We start from the raw sequence: 12,195 nt of genomic DNA, 5'->3' as shown, positions 1-12,195 counted from the left end.
CCTTGGTTCCGACCTGGACACTCAATGGGGACCCTCTCTCCCGCACTCCCCCCACCCTGTATGCTCTCCAGTTCTCGGGCAAGGGCCTTAGTAGACTCGAGTTAGTCTTTGGCGACGACAGTTCTTGTCGCCATACGAACTGGTCCTGTTCGTAACGTTCAGGGGGTTTGCCAGATGTTGACCACTCGGAGCATCTAAGTTCGACCGAGGTGGAGCTTTCTGGGGAGGTGGATGGTGGTGGGTTGGTTGATTGATTTTGGCAGGCTAACTGGGACTGCTGCAATGTCATTATTTGGAGGGCCCGCGGATGTGGCTGGGAAGTCCTCTTCATCATCCAGGTCCCAGACCGTTGACAGGGGTCGGGGACCTGAGTGATCGGCTCGGGTCGCATGGGATCAGTGGACGCACAGGGGCGCAACATATTTCGGTGCACAGTATGAGTGAGAGGTGCACCGTCTCTTTCTGATTGTATTTCATACACAGGCCCGTTGGGGCTTACCCAGCGCAACACTCAGTACGGGTTCTCCTCCCACCATGGTTCTAACTTGTTTTGGGGGCGTTGATCTAGTACGAGTACCCGATCCCCAGCCTGGAAGTCAATTGATGGGGGCAGCGCTCCCCCGGGTGTTCTAGATCCTGGAGCTTTGTATGGACGATTCGGTGGAGGGTCTGCAGCCGGTGCCGGTGGTTTCGGACCAACGAGGATACTCCGGTCCAGGGTAGAGGTTCCCTCCACTTCCGTGATTCCTTTGCCTTCCCGTCCAAACAGCAATGAGTAGGGGGTGTAACCAGTCACCCGGTGCACCTGGTTATTATATACCCTCACCAGCTCAGGGACGTTTTCAGGCCAGCGGGCCTTTCGGTCACTCTCCAGGGTACGCAGCATTTGGATTAGTGTCTGACTGAATCACTCGCAGGCCCCGTTTCCCTGCGGGTGGTACGGTGTAGTCCGAGACTTATCGATACCGTAGAGATGATGTAGTTCTTCCATGACTCTTCCTAGGAAGCATGCTCCTTGGTCCAAATGTATTCGTTGTGGGCAGCCATACACTTGGATAAAGTTTTTACAAATCGCATAGGCGGCCGACTTCGCTGTCTGGTCTCGGGTGGGGGTGACCACAGTGAACTTGGTGAAATGTTCCACCATAACGAGACAATGTTTGTGTGACGAAAGCGCACCCTGTGCCACCAATGTGTCACAATCCCACCACTGACACCGGTATGTCAGCGGGCGGAGGGACGCGACGCACTGCCGGCACATGGCTATCACAGGCACAGTGTGGGCTTATCTTAGTTATCCCACCGCTGGCACCATGTGACAAAAAATACACAGCAAGCTAATCTCGCTCTAACAATTTACCGCAGGGGGGTTATTTTGGATGCCCCACCACTGCTAACAACCTTCCAAGAACTGCGGAGATTTGTGTATATCCCACTTTCTCCGTTCCACTTTGGAACTCGCAGCTCTCCGGCGCCCCCCTTACCCTCAGTTCAGTCAGGGAACTGCATCTAGGATAATTAGTCGCCAGATGGGCTGCTTGTTGTGCATGGGCAATTAGACTACTGCAGTAAGGGAATTATCAATGCTGTGGCCGCAGCCCCCCTTCAGCAATATAAGACCCTTCCGGACTGCCAACCAGCCTAACCAACCGCACACACCAGGCTGCCACCAGCCACACTTCACTTAATCAAAGAGTTAATTAAGAGGGTCTGTGGCAAACCCCCAAATTAGTAGCGATTATCTAACAAAGGCGCATAGTTCATTTCTTAGAGCGTGAAGGCAGACTAATAGATTTTATCATTTATTCCCAAAATGTGGGCAGTGATTACATAGATAAAGTTGCTATAAATTGAGATATTAAATATGTACAGTACAAATATAAAACAACAAAGGATTAAAAGGCAGCGTAACACTTACATGTGCTTAGTTGGTATTAGGCAGACCATGTGGCTGGGGGATGGGCCGCAACCAGACATCCTAAGACATCGGCAGATCTTTCTAGCAGGGCATCTGCAGCTCAAACTGCCTGAATTTTGGGAGGGAATGCCTTATCCCTTTGGGTCTGTGACCTCACGAAATGGGCGGTCTGATGAGGTCCAACCCCCCTTCTCTCTAAGTTGCAATTTATCTAAAAACTTATAATAACAATATCTTAACGAGGGAAGCTCGAATAAACTCACAAAAGGTATCATTGCTTGTGGCTTATCGAACCTAATAAAACAACATCAAACATGCACTAGATAGGACATTCCGTTTGGGAGCACTCCATATCTCAGTTTCTGGAGGTCCGAGAACTTCGCAAGAGCCACCGTAGCGAAGCCGGGTCCACTCAGATCACAGAAATGTGATTACTATATCTCTGGCACGCTAGGGCTTCTTTTAATATTTCCTATACCTGTATGCAAGCCGCATGTTTCAGAACAAAGGACACTCTTTCCACTCAGCTTAATTGACATTCCTAGCTCCACAGGAAACGATCGGCGTCTTGTTACCAAATGCAAGCAAAGCAGCAAGCAGGGGGGCACTGGTCTGTGTGTGTGTAAGCTGTGGATGAAAAGAGGAGGGGGGAAGGAGGATGCTGCAAACTTGTGACAGACTGATTTTCTCATAGAATGGAGGATTCTAGAAGGTTCCAACAAAATCATGCCTTACAGTACATTACATTACAGTTCCCCTGATAGGCCGGACCTATGGTCAGATAGTCCACCGTGAGGAGCTCCAGGGGAGCTGATGTTACAATTGTCTGCACCGGGGCTCATTGCGCGGGAGATTTAGCGAGCTCGCACGGGCGGCAGGTTCGGCAAACTTCTTCCACAGCAGCGTGGATGGTACACTGCTGAAGCCATTGCAAAGTCTTTTGAGCACCAAAGCGAGCCCCCTTCTCATGGGCTTCCTGAGCCAGTTGACTGAGATGGGTTCGGGCACGATTACCTGCCATATTGTAGCCGACGTTCGTGACACAGCTTTTTGATATAAAAAGTCCCTTTTTGATGACTAGCTTTTCCCACTGGTGCAGCATCAGCAACATATCCTGGGTCAAAGTCTGTCTCTGTGAGCCAGTGGAAACTTGTCTGTGGCCACCCATCGGCGCAGGAGTCCAATTTCTCTATCTTCCTGTTGCTGCTGAATCCATTTGTCGTGTGGCTGTTCCAGTATTCCTCCTGAGAGCTCCGGATGAGGTGCTTCTTGCGCGTTGACTGTAAGCGCGGCGGTGGTGAGGGCAAACGGTGTCTCCTCCCCCTCTGGTTCGTCGTCTTGATTCCTCCCTGGGGTGGTGTGTCGGATTCTGGAGAGTGCATCGGCGTGCACGTTTTCAGCTCCCCGTTTGTAGATGATCTTGTAGTTGAACTTGGCCATCCGAGCCACCCACCGCTGCTCTAGGGCCCCCAGTTTGGCATTCTCCAAATGGGCTAACGGGTTGTTATCCGTCCGCACCACGACTTCGGAGCCCGCCAGGTACTCTGTGAACCGTTCTGTCATTGCCCACACCACCGCGAGGAGCTTGAGCTTAAAGAGCTGTAATTGTCCGGGTTGTGTTCGGAGTCGTGCAGTGACCGGCTACCATAAGCGATCACTTTCTCCCGGCCGTCCTGCACCTGTGACAACACAGCTCCTAGTCCCTGGAGGCTCCCGTCAGTATGCGGATGAACGGTTGCGAGAAATCCGCATATGCCAATACCGGGGCGTCCGAGAGTGCAGCTTTGAGATCTTGAAACGCATCCTCTTGCGATTGCTGCCACTGGATCTTCCATCCATTCACCCCAGCTGGAGCCCCCTTCAGCAGGTCCTGCAGGGCTCAGGCTCGGTGTGCAAAATTCTTCACGAACTGACGATAGTAGCCGGCCAACCCCAGGAAGGCCCGCACGTCTTTCACCGTCTCGGGGGTAGGCCACCCCTGGATGGCAGCAACCTTTTCCAGGGATGGTCTGACACCCTCCGCCGAGCCGGTATGCCCCAGATATTCGATCTGGGTGCGGAACAGGTGGCATTTCTGGGGCTTCACCTTTAACCTGTACTTCTGCAGCCGGCCGAGCACCTGCCCCAACCGCAGCAGATGGTCCTCGAATGTGGCGGAATAGATGATAATATCGTCCAGGTATATCAACGTGGCTTCAAAGTTGAGGTCTCCTAGACACCGCTCCATCAACTGCTGGAAGGTTCCTGGGGCGTTGGCCAGCCTAAACGGCATCTGATTAAACTCGAACAGTCCCATGGGAATGATGAATGCTGTCTTGGCTGTCTTCCTCTGACATCGGCACCTGCCAGTACCCACTGGCCAGATCTTGAGTTGAAAAGTACGTTGCGTTCCCCAAGGCGGACAGAGATTCTTCTATGTGGGGCAGCGGATACTAATCCTTGATGGTGCAGGTGTTCAACTTTCAATAGCCCATGCAGAAACGAAGGTTGCCATCTTTTTTATGAACCAGGACAATGGGGGCTGCCCAAGTGCTCTGGCTTTCTCATATGACCCCCTCCGAAGCATTTGGGCTAAGAGGGTTTTCACTTCCTGGTATAGCTGCGGTGGTATTTGCCGATATCGCTCCCGGATGGGGGCCGCTCCTGCCGTGGGGATCCCATGCGTGATGGCCGTGGTACATCCGAAGTCATCCTCATGACTGGCAAAGACACTGTAATATTGTCCAAGAAGTGTCTCTACCTGGAGGAGTTGGGCTGGCGCTAGGACGGAAAGTTCGGCCCGCATTCTCTCCAGGATGGCTTGACCTTTCTCCTGGGTCGAGGATACGGCAGTCTGTTGGGTTCATACCGTTACTGCCCAAGGATCTCCAGGCTGCACCTTCAACTGGACCGCGGGGTCCGGCAGCATCTCCTCCAAAGGCCTCACTAGTTTGGCCATTTCGGCCCGGGGCTTCAGGGCGATATCTTGGACTTCCAGGTTGACACAATGCACCAGGACGGTCCCCTCCCGTACCGTGGCCAGGGAGCGGGCTACCAGTATGCCAGGGTGCAGGCGCTCCGAGTAACATGGTTCCACCTGCACCACCATGCCCTCCAGTGGCATCGGGGCGCAGATCGGCAGGGCTACCACCGTCTGCCCTGGAGGAAGCACGAGTGGGGGGGCCACCGGCACGATGACCTTGCCCAGCGCCTCACCCTCCTGGCACTGCTGGAGCACTCGCACCTCCCGCACCAACTGCTGGAAAACCTGCCCTTGGGCCGTGCGAGAACCCCAGTGGCTCAGAGTCTCTTGTGTGGGCTCATTGAGGAGGAGGTTGCCGAACTCTCGTAGTATGTTCATACCCAGAGTAACCGGATGTTTGCTGTTTGTGTCTCCCTGGGTCAGGACCACTCCCCGGCGGCCGAGTGATTTGCCGCTTATCGAAATCTGTATACAGGCTACTCCGATGACAGGAACTGGTAGCTGGTTGGCGACTACCAACTTTATCATGGTCCCCCACTGAAGTCTCACTGCTTCGGGAAAATGCTGCCGAAAATAAGTGTCTGGCATGGTCATTACTTGCGATCCCGTATCTACTAGGCATCGCACGGCATGGCCTTCGATCTCTGCCCAATGGGCACCGCGCGACCAGGTCTTCGTGCCTTCCTCCATCCCGTGTGATGGGCTCCGGCTCCGGGCGGCGTCTCCACGGCTCAGGGCCCTCTGCTCTTCTTGGCCAACAGGGTGGATTTCCCCTGGAATGTGGGCACTCTCGGGTGGAGTGTCCCAATTCTCCACAATCGTAATGGGCGAATAGTCGTGGGGACCGACTTGGGTGAGGGCCGTGATGGTTCATGCCTCCTATACCCGGCCGGCTCCTTGTGGCCTCTTTCTTGGCTTCGGCCAGTTCACCTTTAATACTCTGTATCTCTTGCTTCACCTCTTGTACCCAGTTGGGTTCGCTCAGGGCGCTTACGGATGCTTCGATACTCCGAGCCATCCCCACGGGGACCGTCACCTCTTGCTCCTATTTCCGAACCCGTGCCTCCTTCCCTATCTCTGAAAAGGTCAGATGTGGGTCCACTCGCAACCGCTCCCACAAAGCCTGTCTTGTCGGGGTGTCTCGTAACCCGGTCACTAACAGGTCACGTAATGTTACGTCCACGGTCCCCACGCCGACTCCATCCTTCCTTTCAATGGCTAAAAACAGTTCTTGCAAAACATTCACTGGGTCACTGTTTCCCTCTCTTTCTGCATGCATCCAAACATCTGGGTTCTCAGTTCCCCCACATCGGTCGGGTCCCCATAGTTCTCTTCTAAGATCTGTAACACCCTGTTGAAGGTGTTTCGCTGCCCCCGGGGCCTCAACATTATGGTATTCCGGGCTTCCCCGTCCAACGCCATCAGGGCCACTTCTGCCTCTAGGTCAGGGGTAAGCGGATGCATCCTAAATAACCCACGCATTCGCTCCGTCCAGTTCCACAGCATAGTATTGCTGCCGGAGAACTTGGGTAGATTGCTTAGTATAGCCCCAAAAGAAATGATGGGCCGGGGGTCCTCGTTGTCCGCGCTCGGAGACTGCATCCTGCCGACTATGCCAAATGTGGTATGTTGTGAGCTCATCTGTTCATTCACCTTTTGTGTCCGAGGATCTCGCTCTTCTGGTGAAGGAAGGTAGTGAGGCTGATTTGGATGAAAGAAACCAAACACCTGATCAGGTGGATTGTGACTGGGTAACGGGAACTTCAGACTGGATATAAGGCAGCCGACGCCCTTCTGAGTGGCTGGTGATTTCTCTGCTGGATTCTTGGAGACCAGTCTGATTCCTGCTTCCCAAAGATAAGTTTTGCTCTGCTATTGAACTTATTAGTTTTGGTTTTGTTTACCTTGTTTTTTGAGTTCAGCCACCCCCGGCCGGGGGTGTGCTGGATTCTTATTCCTTGATCAGTGTTCTCTTCTACTCTGCTTTCAGAATATTATGAGTGCTGATATAGGGTTTGAAGTCTAGTGACTTCAGGGTTCTTTTTGCTTATCAGTTGTGTTGGTAATATTTTTAGCAGGGTTTTCTCGGATTGCAGACAGCAGCTTTTCTGTCCTGTCCTTTTTAGTTAGCTTGGGCCCCATCGTTTGCTCAACCTATCTTTCTATCTGTGTTAGTGTTTTCATCTTATTTACTGTCATTATATGTTGGGGGCTGCCTAATGCTTTGGGGTCTGCTCTGGGGCAGTCAGTTTTTCCCTTTTCTCTCTTTAGGCATATTTAGATCTCCGGCTGTGACGAGGTGTCTAGGATCACCGTAGGAATACTCCACGGCTACTACTTGTTGTGTGATAGGATTAGGGGTCTGCAATCCGCTAGTTTCCAACCTCTCTGATTTTCTGGGCTGAGCTGGTGTTTTGTTTTTTCCTCCTCGGTGACTCAATCATAACAGTGGTACTTGCAGGTACGCATGATGCAGTGACAAGTGGCGAGACAGTTTGGTGCTTTTTATAATAACGTTTATAGGCCTAGAGGTAACTATCCTCAGTCACAGCCTGACCAACAAAAAGGGGTAACAAGGGTTGCCCTTGTAGGGACTCTATACAAGCAAACACAAACGGGGAAGAACACGACTACGTCCGGCCATAGCCGGTCACTATAGGGCCGTGGTATGGCCGACTACTGGTTCTTAATTATATAGTCAACTTAGCCGTCCAGATGTCCCTCGCCGTTCGGGATGGTGGTCTATCTGCGTAGCAGCCGCTGGGCCCAGTTGCGGAAGCGTTGACGAAGTCTTCGAGCGCTCCAGCGCTCTGATGACACTGGAGCACCCCAGGCCCTGGCGGAGTCCTTGAATGGATAGGCTGCAGCCCCTGGACTGGGGCAAGCGGAAGCAATGTGGGGTGGCGAGGGGCAGGCCTCCTGTGCAGCTAACAGCTGCGACGGGGAATCCGCGACAAGCAGAGGCTCAGCCCCTGCCACGGACCGGAGTGGGACAGTGGTGGCCGCCGATGGCACTGGACTTGCCGCAACCACCGGTGAGGGCAGAGCGGCTGTGGGCGGCGGGAGACAGGCCGTAGCCGCGGACTGGAGTTAGGCGGCAGCGGCCGCTGGGGTCTGCAGGCAGGCCGTATCCACGGGCAGGAGCAAGGCGGCAACGGCCGCTGGTGACCGTGGGCAGGCCGCAGCCGCAGGCAGGAGTGAGGCGGCAACAGCCGCAGCCACGGGCAGGAGCGAGGCGGCCACGGCCGCTGGCGACCGCGGGCTGGCCGCGGCCGCGGGCTGGAGGAAGGCGGCGGCCGCTGGTCGTCGCGGGGCAGCGGTTCTCGGACGGTCGTCTTGGCGCCGTCCTACTGATGTCCAGGGGAAGTATCTCTCCCATCTCTGGCCTCCTTCCTTGCTCGGGTGAGTCGCTCTGGCTTTCAGTCGCTCCCACAATTTCCTGCTCCTTCTGTCTCGTTCTGCTGACTCACTGTGACTCGCGTTCCCCGCCCCTTTTATACTGGCTCCTCCCCCAGTCCACCTGTCAGTCTCCATGGTCCGTCCCTGAACTCTGTCCCCCGGAAACAGTTTCCCCCGGAACCCAGGTGACGGTCCCCTTGGTTCCGACCCGGACACTCGATGGGGACCCTCTCTCCTGCACTCCTCCCACCCTGTCTGGTTGTATCAGGAATATCACCAAGTGTTTTGGAGCCGCTCCATGACTTTCTCTGGCCTCCAGGTCTTGATTGCAATAGTCTTCACCCCCTGGGTTTATTTTTCAGGCTTCTTGTCTCACATCTAGGGCACAATAAGAATTAATGTCGAGTCAGAGCCACAAGTAATGACCAGGGGCTGCCATCTTTAGGACATCACCTTAAAGGGGTTGGCTGTGGTGTGAGTGGGGTTGACTGGGGTCAGTTGTGCTGTTGCAGGAGTTAGCTGTGGTGTGGGCAGGGTTAGTTGTGTGAGGGGTTGGTTGGCTGTGATGTGGGCGGGGTTGACTGTGGTGGGGGTGGGGTCAGTTGTGATGCAGGCGAAGTCAGTTGTAGTGTGAGCAGGGTTGACTGTGGTGGGGAAATCAGTTGTGGAGGGGCGGGATCAGTTGTGTTGTGGGTGGTGTCAGTTGCGGTCAGGCATTGTCAGTTGTGATGGGGGCGGTGTCAGTTGTGGTGTGGCAGTGTCAGTTGTGCTGCAAGCTGGGTCAGAAGTGTGGGTGTGGGTCAGTTTTGTTAGGGGTTGGCTGTGGTGTGGGCGGGGTCAGTTGTGATGCAGGCTGGGTCAGTTGTGGTGCGGGAAGGGTTAGTTGTGGTGTGAGGTGTTGGCTGTTGAGTGGGCAGGGTCAGACGTGGAATGGGTGGTTTGACTATGGTGTGGATGGAGTTGTCTGTGGTGTGGGCGAGGGTCAGTTGTGCGGATGGAGTCAGTTGCGTTGCGGGCGGTGTCAGTTGTGGTGTGGGCGGGGGTCAGTTGTGTTGTGGAGGTTGGCTATGGTGTGGGCGGGGTCTGTTGTGCAGGCGGGGTTAGTGGTGGTGTGAAGTGTAGGCTGTGCAGTGGGCGCGGTTAACTGTGGTGTCAGTTGTGGTGGGGGCAGTTACCGGTGATCAGTTGTGGAGTGGGTGGTTTGACTATGGTGTGGACGGGGTTGGCTGTGGTGTGAGTGAGGGTCAGTTGTGGTGTGAGCGGGGTCAGTTGTGGTGCAGGCAGTGTCATAGTAACATAGTTGTTAAGGCTGAAGGAAAACTTTAAGTCCATCTAGTTCAACCCATACCCTATCCTAACATGTTGATCCAGACGAAGCCAAAAAAAACATGTGGCAAACACTAAGCTCCACATTGGGGAAAAAAATTCCTTCCCGACTCCACATACAGCAATCAGACTAGCTCCCTGGATCAACGCAATATCAAAGAAACTAGTGTATATACCCTGTAATATTATACTTTTCAAGAAAGGCATCCAGACCCATCTTAAATTTTAGTAGTGAATCAGTCATTACAGCATCATATGGCAGAGAGTTCCATAGTCTCACTGCTCTTACAGTAAAGAATCCGCGTCAGTGAGTATGTTTAAACCTTCTCTCCTCCAGACGTAGAGGATGCCCCCTTGTCCTCGTCACAGGTCTAAGAGTAAAAAGATCATTAGAAAGGTCTTTGTACTGTCCCCGCATATATTTATACCTTGTAATAAGATCACCGATCACCCCAAAGCCTTCGGTTTTCCAAAGTAAATAACCCCAAGTGTAATAACCTGTCTTGGTATTGCAGAGCCCCCAATGCTCTAATGGCAGGCACAGTACTGCTTAAGGAATGTGCCTCTGACTGTGGAGCCCCCCATAGACAAAAGCTAATAAAATACGGACAGTGTCCATTTCACCCCCCCCTCGCACCACTCCCCTTGGTGATGTACTAATTGGGATGCCCTGCTGTCCAATTTTCCTTAAAGGGGAAGGTATCTACGGCCACATCTACAGGGATCAAATCCAGGTGCCCAGGTCAGCAACTTCCTTTTGCCTCCGGCGGTCACTTGGAAGCTTTTGCTTTGCTTTATTTTGTATTCAAAAACGCTGTCAGTTGTGGCACAGGCATAGTCAGTTGTGATGCAGGCGGGGTCAGTTGTGGTGCGGGCAAGGTTACTGGTGTGAGGGGTTGGCTGTGGTGTGAGTTGGGTCAGCTGTGAAGTGGGTGGGATTATTTGTGGTGTCAGTGTGGGAGGAACAGCCCCCGTCGAGTGTCCGGGCTGGAACCAAGGGAGCCGTCATCTGGGTTCTGGTGGAACTGTCCCCGGGGGACAGAGTTCGAGGACGGACCGTTGTGACAGACAGAAGGGCTGGGGGAGGGACCAGTATAAAGGAGGCAGGGACAATGAGTCAGCAGACCGACACAGAGACAGCAGGAGACCGTGGGAGCAGCTGAAAGCGAGAGCGACTCACGAATGCCAGGGAGGACGCTCACCGAGGACTCCAGGAGGACGGTACTGAGGCAGTCATCCGGGACTTGCTGCCCCGCTCCAGCCTGTGGCCACTGCGGCCCCAGTTCAACCCGCGGCCGCCTCCTCTCAGCCTGCGGCTGCGGCCTACCCGCGGGCACCCGCAGCTGATGCCATCTTGCTCCAGCCCGCAGCTGCGGCCTGTTCCCCGCCACCCGCAGCCGCCCTGCTCTCACCAGTGGCCGAGGCAAGTACAGTGCCGCCGCCGGCCACCACTGTCCCGCTCCGATCTGCAGCAGGGGCCGAGCCTCTGCTGGCCATGGACTCCCCGTGGCAGCCGTTAACTGCGCAGGTGGTCTGTGATTCACCATCCTACATCACTGCTGCTTGCCCCAGTCCGGGGACTGCGGCCAATGGCGGATCTTAATAGGGGCGGATGGGGCGGTCGCCCCAGGCCCAAGGTTTTTTGGTGGCCCAGGGGCAGGGGCCCAGGGGCAAGGGCGGGCTGGGCCGGGTGGCAGAGAGGCAAATGCCCCCCGGACCGCTCCCCCAGCACCTGTACAGGGCCGGTCGTGCCCTGTGCTGTGACGCCGCCGGCAGCAGACAGCCGCCGGCGTCACATTCTATGAGGGGCCGGGAGCTGTGCATGGCCGTCACCTTGACGGCTGCTCAGCTCCGGCTGTACTTCCGGGTCAGATGTCGGGCGTGCGCGATGACGTCATCGTGCACGCGCCGACATGTCCCGGAGGATGCTGAAAGCAGAGGCGCTGCTGGGGAGCAAGCCGGCTGTGAGGTAAGTATGGGGAACTTTTTTTATTTTTTTTTATTTATAAAATGAATTAAATGGGGGAGGGGGTGAGTGGGGGCTGTACACAATGAAGGGGGGGTGACTGGGGCCTGTATATGATGAAGGGGGGGGTGACTGGGGCCTGTATATGATGAAGGAGGGGTGACTGGGGCCTGTATATGACGAAGGAGGGGTGACTGGGGCCTGTATATGATGAAGGGGGGGTGACTGGGGCCTGTATATGATGAAGGGGGGGTGACTGGTGCCTGTATATGATGAAGGGGGGGTGACTGGGGCCTGTATATGATGAAGGGGGGGTGACTGGGGGCTGTATATGATGAAGGGGTGTGACTGGGGCCTGTATATGATGAAGGGGGGGTGACTGGGGCCTGTATATGATGAAGGGGGGGTGACTGGGGCCTGTATATGATGAAGGGGGGTGACTGGGGCCTGTATATGATGAAGGGGGGGTGACTGGGGCCTGTATATGATGAAGGGGGGGTGACTGGGGCCTGTATATGATGAAGGGGGGTGACTGGGGCCTGTATATGATGAAGGGGAGGTGACTGGGGCCTGTATATGATGAAGGGGGGTGACTGGGGCCTGTATATGATGAAGGGGGGGTGA

Source organism: Dendrobates tinctorius, unplaced genomic scaffold (genome assembly GCF_039654945.1).
Source record: "Dendrobates tinctorius isolate UK_male_01 unplaced genomic scaffold, ASM3965494v1 ptg000010l, whole genome shotgun sequence".
NCBI lineage: Eukaryota > Metazoa > Chordata > Amphibia > Anura > Dendrobatidae > Dendrobates > Dendrobates tinctorius.
The sequence above is the reverse complement of the archived record's forward strand: the minus strand, read 5'-3'. Positions refer to the sequence as shown.